Source organism: Dreissena polymorpha, chromosome 14 (genome assembly GCF_020536995.1).
Source record: "Dreissena polymorpha isolate Duluth1 chromosome 14, UMN_Dpol_1.0, whole genome shotgun sequence".
Taxonomy (NCBI): Eukaryota; Metazoa; Mollusca; class Bivalvia; order Myida; family Dreissenidae; genus Dreissena; species Dreissena polymorpha.
In genome coordinates this window covers 37,335,041-37,344,388 of record NC_068368.1, presented here as the reverse complement: position 1 = coordinate 37,344,388, position 9,348 = coordinate 37,335,041, and the positions used below count along the sequence as shown (strand labels likewise).

Here is a 9,348-nt window from a genome sequence, read left to right as displayed (position 1 = left end):
TGTCATCTGATCAGATTGATCATTATTTTTCGTTCGATCAGGTTGATCATTGTTTGTCATCCGATCAGGTTGATTATTGTTTGTCATCCAATCAGGTTTATCATTGTGGTCACAATATAGTAAAAGATTTCCTACACAAATTCAATGTAAAAGCAATAACTTTAACGAAAAATAAAGTTAAACTTTTGCGCATAGAGACCCTCATAACCATACCTTTTCTCGAAGAGCATTCCAAGCCGAATTGATTTAAGCAATAAAAAAGATAGGTCACGCGGTATGTAAGAAAAAACTCGTCACGAATCAAAAGTCACTGTTTTACAGCCATCTATTTACCGGCTTCTATCCAGTTCATGAGGGTTTCCCGCCATCTGTCAAAGTCTTATGTAGTCTTCAGATAAAAGAGTGAATTTCTAGTAAACAACAATGTTTTCCCTGCCACATGCACACAGAAATATACTAAAATAAAGTCATGGAAAGTGACCCTACAGAGAACCGTGTCTTCAAATAAATGATGTTCATGATTTTTGGAGAGTATAGCATTGCACTCCAAAAAGATTTAGTACAGTGTAACCTTGTTTGTCGTCAACTCAGGTTGATCATTGTTTTTGTCCCATCAGGTATATCATTGGTTTTCGTCCACTCTGGTTGATCATTGTTTGTCGTCCGATCAGGTATATCATTGTTTGTCGTTCTCTCAGGTTGATCATTGTTTGTCGTCCTATCAGGTTGATCATTGTTTTTCCTCCGCTCAGGTTGATAATTGTTTGTCGTCCGATCAAGTGATTCATTGTTTTTCGTCCCCTCAAGTTAATCATTGTGTCATGCGATCAGATTGATCATTATTTGTCGCCCGATCATTGTTTGTCATTCCATCAGGTTCACTATTATTTGTCATCCAATCAGGTTGATCAATGTTTGTGTTCCAATCAGTTTGATCATTGTTTGTCGTCCGCTAAGGTTGATCATTATTTTTCGTCCGATAAGGCTGATCATTGTTTGTCCTCCGATCAGGATGATCATTGTTTTTCGTCCGCGCAGGTTGATCATTTTTAGTCGTCCGATCAGGTATATCATTGTTTGTCGTCCTCTCAGGTTGATTATTGTTTGTCGTCCGATACGATTGATGATTGTTTTTCGCCCGCTCAGGTTGATCATTGTTTGTCTTCCGATCAGTTATTTCATTGTTTTTCGTCCTTTTAGGTTGATCATTGTTTGTCGTCCGATACGGTTGATCATTGTTTGTCGTTCTCTCAGGTTGGTCATTGTTTGTCTTCCGATCAGGTATATCATTGTTTGTCATCCGATCGGATTGATAATTGATTGTCATCAAATCAGGCTGATCATTGTTTGTCTTCCGATCAGGTATATCATTATTTTTCATCCGATCAGATTGATAATTGTTTGTCATCTGATCAGTTTGATTAGTTTTGTCATCCGATTAGGTTGATCATTGTTTGTCGTCCAATCAGTTTGATAATTGTTTTTCGTCCGATCAAGTTGATTATTGTTTGTTGTCCAATAAGATTGATAATTGTTTGTCGTCCGACCAGATTGATCATTGTTTGTCGTCCGATAAGCTTTAATTTTGTTGTCGAGCGATCAGGTAGGTAATTGTTTGCCGTCAGATCAGGTTAGTTCCTTTTGTCAAACAATCTTATTACATCTATGGTGTCGTCTGACTAATTTCTTTGCCGACAGATACGATAAAAATAACAATAATCTGATTCTTTTAATTATGTTTTTCTGAGTGCAAATTTCATTGTTTAACAACTTTAAAATACTTTTTGCTCTGGATAGCCTGTGAACAGAACGTATGGCTTGACAATGAACGCTTCGACAAGATCCATTCTCCATTCTTCAAAGACGGATAATACGAGCAGGATGTCGTCTGTCAGTGGAAGATTCGCAAGCCAATGCGCCAGGTAACTATGGAAACGCTAGTATGGTAACTATGGCAAGTGTACCGCTATCGAAAAGCAGTATAATATATGATACACGAATTTATTTGAACTTTTTTCGTGCCAGTATTACTTAAATGGGATGAGTATTGATTTGACTTTAAATAAGTTTATTTTAATCATTTACCGTTACTTTTTCTTTTAATAACACATGCAACTTATGAACGAAAATATATTGCATAATAACATCAACTTGTTTGTTCATGCATACATCTTTAAACTGCTTCATGCCAGATTGTGAGGTGAATATCAATGAGGACATAAAACTTGTTTGCAATCTCCGGAATACTCACCCAATGCATCAAATCATGCATCGCAGATTGTTACAAAAAAAATACTTTAAAAAAAAGATTGATCCATTCGGAATTATGACTCTCGACGGTATTGACGGTTTAATGTTAGAATTTAACTTTCGAATTATTAAGTATTTACTCTATAGAAAGAAAAATGTGAACATCTGTCGTCGCCGAATTACCGTTAAGTTGCGTCGCGTTCATCGCAGGGTGACGCCTACGTCAAACCGGTTTACGGTTGTTATTTTGTTTACATAAATTTGCAAACAATGTTTTTCAGAGTTAATCATTTCCCGTTCTGTGACGTTGCATCTTTCAAATAATCCGTCTGCAAAATAAATTACGTTTTACATACTATATGATTGAAGGTTATAATAATGCTTCATATAATTACTTCATTAGTTCATTAAAAACTTATAATTCGCGTCTGTGTTGCTTTGATAAGGTTCTTCTGAATATCTCCTTTACGTCGCTGGACCTTCACGGTGAGGCCTCAAACTGAAATGCTTCCGGAGACTTCGTCCGCATCGGAGTGGGGCGCTACTTTTGCGGCTCCCATGAAGTTCCGGAAGTGACGGTTGGGGAACAAAAGAGGGAACCACGGTCACGTTCTCGTCGCGTGCCGGGGGCGCCGAAGAAAAACGCGGTAGCTTTTCTTTGGTCACCACAGCACAAGATTCGTATAATCGGACAATTGAATGCAACATGCATTCATTCAAGGAATGAACATATGTATTCTCAATGCATTTATTCTTTAAGCTCGTTCGAAAAAGTACATTACTTTAATTAATTTCTTCTTTGAACGTGCTTCAAAAAAACTTTGCTAGTGTATCAATAATGTTGCTTCATTTAGTTTTCTTTGTCGAAAACTGTAGTATATACGCTTGTTTAATTTCTAGTTAGAAGTTATTTGATTACTTATCGTTTTAAGGCTTTGTTCCCGAGAATTTACAAGTGGAACAAATGCTTAGTGCCTTCAACGTCTCTTGGCAACCACCAAATACCCCTTCTTCACAACCAGTCGCTTACGTCATCCGCTATAAGATGACATCATCTTCGATGGCCAAGGAAATCACTGTATCACCTGAAAGGACATACTTCCTGCTGTCTACTTATCCTCATTTCGGAGTGGAATTTAGCATCGAAGTGTACGCACGATTTGATATTGGAAACGGGGAATCGGCCGGGCCAGTAATTATCCGATCTAGTAAGTGAATCTCATTTTCAACCATATGTATATACTTCGAAGCGTACGCACGATTTGATATTGGTAACGGGGAATCGGCTTGCCAGTTATCATCCTATCTAGTGAGTAAATCTCCATAATGTTCATACTTAAGTATACAGTGAAACGTGTTTACGAAAACATGGAGTATATGTATCCCGTAAACACACATATATGTATAGTTTTACCAGAAATTCAATGTTTAATTTGTACATGCATTTCCAATCTTTAAGTAAGTTTAATATATGTGATTATTCATAGATAGATTATTGATAACAAAAAAAATTATTAAAAAAATTATAGTAATATTGAAACCTTTATCGGTCAGTTTCGCTATCCATTGAATATTTATCCACAGAATGTTCTCGAAACATCACCGTCACGGGCAACGGCGAACATTTGAACAGCCCTTATTACCCAAGCAACTACGAACCCGACACCGTCTGTGACTGGAACATATTTCCGATGAGTGGTCACGAGGTAAGCCTCTACTTCGAGCAAGCCTCGTTTGGGACCGGAGATTACCTTGATGTCATTTCCGCCGGAGCCTCGTTCGCAAGATTTGATACGTCATTTCATCCAACACACGCGCTTACGTTCAGCGCTCCTGTCAAGGTCATTTTTCAGAGTGATTTTGCGAGCGAGGCTAGCGGATTTCGAACCAATTTGTCGTCTATTCCAGTTGCGTTCATAGGATAGAGATCTATGGATGTTCAAGCGTATCGATTTACGACAGTAAAGCGATAATCGCAATTTGTAAATTTGTATAAAAAAAGACATGTTCAAAGACATCAAAGAATTGTGTAATTGTAGAAGATCAAAGAAGAATGTTTAATAACATTTGTAAAATTGTGTTATGTTGTTTTACTGAGATGTTGTATTTTTTATCGCAAATCCTACAAGCTATTTAACATACAGACTGCTCGTTCTTATCAAATTCATATATTTTAATTTTATACCACAGATAATTTTAATAAACCTTCAACTCATTTTATGTCAAACAAAATTATAATATTGACTCAAATAATACAGGGACCTATACAAACAAACAACTGTGTTTGTATATGTCCCTGACTATACTAGAAAGAATACTACTTATGACTTCATCAAGTCACGCACACAATCAAGGAAAGATGACAAGCACACTTATTTAAATGGACTTTAAACCTGTTTGAAGTTAACCTTGGTATAATAATATCTGTTGTAATTTTCTGTTATGCGAAGTCTTTTTCGTTTTTATGTTGAGTATTTATGCGTAATAATTTGATAACAGCGCTGCAAATGAAAACTTTCGTGATTTTTAGGATTTAATAAGTTCACAAATGCTATGTGATGCTTTGCACAGTTTCAAGTTCTAAACACAGAGTTACTCATGTATTTACATAAATTCGGTCATAATAAACGTCTTAACAGATACTCCCTTATAGAAAATACACGCAAGTGTCGCTGTAAAAGTACATAGTTACACTTCCAAAAGAAGAGCTGAACCTGAAAACACGCTACGTAGTAAGAGATTGTTCTAATTGAATTTGCACGCACCTTCATTTTTCGGTTACTTATTATGGGAACCCTTACTCTTTGTTCAGTGTACACTTAACAAAATGAAAGCGAGTTTTCTTCTTTTTTTTTCATAACACGCTTACGTTCTAAAGTATAATATCTTAGGAAATTAATTCCACATGTGCACACAATCCGCAGATGTACATCACATCTAAAAATAGTCTTCTTCAATCTCGGCGTGCCGACTTGCGACGGGTGAAGGCCGCTCTTCGGTAGGTTCCCCTTCCTGGGCACCGGAAGTAGACGGCGGGAGACGCAAGTCGACTTTGTTAAGGAGTAACTGTCGTAGTGCTGAAACGTAGAATACGTCGTTCAGATTAATAACACTTGTTATATTCGATATCAGCAGACGATGTATACAATATGAATATTTGAAGCATAGTAGAAACCCACCTTCTCTTATTACAATGACCAAGATTTCATCTGCGGAAGGACAAAAATACAATAATATTAATTGGTCAATCACGGAAACAATTGACTCGAACGACCTGATATTGTACGAATAGAACCTTTGTTGTGACGCCGCCTTAAATGCAATTGAAATTTGCCGATTAATTCCCAAACTACTGTCCTATTTGTAAAGGTAAGGGAAATAAAGCTTTAAAATCAATTAAAGCGCATTGTACCTCTTTCACTCTTACATGTATGTGGATACTGCATGTATAAAGTTTCATTACACAGAGGTTATATGTGTCTGAGATCTCGCGCGGCAACGAACTACGGATATATGTAAGAAAGGACACAGATTATGATAGGTAAAATATATTTAAGGAATTTGTTTTCACGGTCACGAAAACTAAATTATGACCTAATTAAAATCGGGACTAATTGAGCGAATAGACGACTCCCCTTCAAGATCGGATAAACACGACCGTGAACTGATGGCTGACAAGTAAACCAATGCCCTCATATTCAACCAATTTAAGATATGAGCTTACAACGGGATTAAATACACGTGAGCAAAGTGTCGTTCCATATTAGCCTGTGCAGTCCACATAGTTTAATCACGGACTACATTTTCCTCTAAACGAAAAATACAATAACTGCTGAAAGTGCCGTCCTTTATAAGCTTGTTTGGACTGCACAGGCTCATCTAGGACGGCACTAACGAACAAACATCAAGCCGATTTCCGAGAGCGAGGTACACATCACATTTAAGCTTAAGGTACCTTCCTGTGTGATCAGTCCCTGGTCGTCAAAGCGTATTTCACTCGTCCGCTTCTTCTGGTTCGAAGGGTTCTGAGCCCATCTCTGTCAGGATCTTACGAAGCTCTGCCTTCAATAGAACGTTCATTGGACAGTCCGATTAACTTAATTATTGTAATTTGCGCCACGCTTGAAAAAATGTGTTGATTGTCATAATTATAGTTTGCCTTTCCCGTAACTAGATTACCTCCCATGGATATAACCTTCCGTTATTGCGATTACGTCATAACATATACGGATAACAGAATTTGATGGCAATTATCGCTTTTATATTCAAATAGATCATTTTATTATCTGTATGATTCATCCAAACTCTAATGATAAAAACCACTGTTCAAACATTATTAAGCTTAGCATCTATCAAAATTTACTGCACTGTATCATAAATTAAAAAAAAATCACGAAACAAACGCACAAAAGACCAAAGGTCTTTAAATGATACATGTTTGGGCATAACATTTTATAAATAACTCATACACCAGTTCAGCTATTTCTTGAACATCTTCGATTTATGAAAAATGTAACTTTTCATCTGATGACACTTACTTTAGTAATGGGTCCATCAAAAAGGTCAGTGAGTGTTTTTTTCAATGCGTCCGGCACTTTCGGGAAGTCCATAAGGTAGTCTCGGAATATGTGCTCGAATTCCTCAAATGTCAGACCCGCGGTGGCTATAAAAAGAACAGAGAATTGAGGACGGTGAACAGAAAACAATGGAACACAAAACATTTGAAAATGTACATAAAGCATATTCAATATATGTAACAACTCATAAGCTTGCAATAAGTTCATAAAAAAACATGTTGAAATAGCGCATGCATATCATGTTTATGCACTTTTGCCAGACAAAATCCAAACGGACATACACCGTTTAGCTTACTGGCTCTTATGAATTCAGCGTATCGGTTTGCCACGTTCTTTGTGGCGGGGTTCATGTTTAGCTTACTGGCTCTGCCGAACTCACCTTGTTATTTAGCCATGCCCTATGCGGTGCTGTTAATGTTAAGCTTACCGTCTGTGCCGGACACGACATATCGATGTATCGTTTGACCACGGCTTCTGGTGTGATGATTATGTTTATCTTACCGTCCCTGTCGAAGCCGGCGGATCGTTTTGCCACGTCTTCTGTGGTGGGGTTTATGTTATGCTTACCGTCTCTGTCTAATTTGGCGTACCGATAAGGCACTTTCTTGGTGGCGGGGGTTAAGCCTACCGTCCCGATCGTTTGGTTCCTTTCTTTGCTGTTGAGTTCATTTTTAGCTAAAGTTTACCATCCCTGCCGAACTCTGCGTATCTTCTTGCCACGCCCTCCGTGGTTGGGTTCATGTTTAAGATCTGCAGCATCTTCTTGGCACCGTAGTGGTCCACCACGCCCGAGTCCTGGGTCAGCTCGAAATCTGTAAATAATGGGCATGGGACATGTTGCAATTACTGAGGTCAGCTTTAACAATGTTAATACAGTGTATGGAAGGGGTGCAATCACATAGTAGGTAGGTAACATGTGTGTAAATACTGGGCCAGCTCGGTCACTGTACATAGAGGATAAATAATGTGTCTGTAAATACTGGGCCAGCTCGGTCGCTGTACATAGAGGATAGGTAACGTGTGTGTAAATACTAGGCCAGCTCGGTCGCTGTACATAGAGGGTATGTAACGTGTCTGTAAATACTGGGACAGCTCGGTCGCTGTACATAGAGGATAAATAACGTGTTTGTAAATACTGGGCCAGCTCGGTCGCTGTTCATAGAGGATAGATAACGTGTGTGTAAATACTGGGCCAGCTCGGTCGCTGTACATAGAGGATAGATAACGTGTCTGTAAATACTGGGCCAGCTCGGTCGCTGTACATATATGATAGATAACGTGTCTGTATTGAGCTCTCAATACCAACACATTGTGTAAAATGTAGCATTGCATTTGCTTGAAACATTAAATTCATACTATCGTAGCCGATACAGAGTTTATAAATAATTGTTTAACAATCAAGCTAATTTGGTATCGAACATACTGTTTTCGCCATGAGGTCATCAGAAATGATCTAAAATCAATTAAACATGGCCTACAACCGCATGAAGATTGTGTTGTTGTTTTCTTTTTCAAATATGACGATATCTTTCCGTTCAAATTGTTAATTGATTATAACGTCTTAATTGCATATACTGTAAATAAAAAAACTTAAAGTAAATACAGGCACATGTGGGGGAACACATAGAATAATAAGACAAACAAATTGACGAAGTACAGAAGATGAAGCAAAAGAATGTAATATAGTGACGAAGACGATAAAGAAGGGTAAAGAGCAAAACTTAAAAACTCACCATTTTGTTCATTCCTTCACATTAACAGTATGTCACTGACAGTGTTATTATGTTTGTAAACAATACCCCCAGTTGAATACACGTTCGAAATATGACACCAACACTATGACCGAAAGCTGATATCAGTCTATTACCATTTAAAAACCAAAAGAGTGAAACCACAAGTGTTAGAGATTTGAAACTCGCTGATCTTCATAAAGACATAAAACTAAACCAGCGTTGTAAAACTATTTCAACGCTTTAGGTTTTTTTCCCAAAGCAAAACATTATAACATATAGTTTCCATTTTTATTGAAAAGTAATTTAACGATAAAAACTAATGAGAATTCAAATTATGTACTAAGTATCTTTATATATCGGTGGATAAACAACTTATTACATTTTGATACGAGACTGTTAAACACTCGAGCTAACACGCTTATTATTTAAACCCTGCCCTTCTAAACCCCCGCTCGAGGTATATGACAATAAACAACGGCGAATCGAAATTTATTGAATTATTTGTTATTTTAATTTATAAGTTATTGCTGGTACATGGTGAACGCATTGCACCGTATTAAAATTTATTCCGTATTATGTACACGCTGTTACAAAACAGATAAATATTTTGTACTACAAATAGCAGCGAGAAATTTTGAATATTAAGACGAGCTTTGTTCATGCTTTTTTACATCAGTAGATAAACAAGTGAAACATTTAATTTATTAAGGATGTTAAGGCAAACACTTTGAAATTTTTTTTACATTAAGCAACCTCGTGAAAAACAAGTATCTTCACATAAGTGTGTA

General features: G+C 37.2%; 1 protein-coding gene and 1 long non-coding RNA gene across 5 annotated transcripts in view; both read right to left on the bottom strand.

The window, feature by feature from the left end:
* LOC127856915 (neo-calmodulin-like) overlaps window positions 1–9,348 on the bottom strand; it is a 124,282-nt gene that overhangs the window by 41,006 nt on the left and 73,928 nt on the right. The window lies entirely within an intron of this gene.
* Window positions 5,193–7,605, bottom strand: LOC127856918 (uncharacterized). The gene is made up of 3 exons (XR_008038236.1): window positions 6,789–7,605; window positions 6,206–6,312; window positions 5,193–5,327 (listed from the first exon to the last, which is right to left on the bottom strand). It is a non-coding gene; the product is annotated as an uncharacterized LOC127856918 (long non-coding RNA).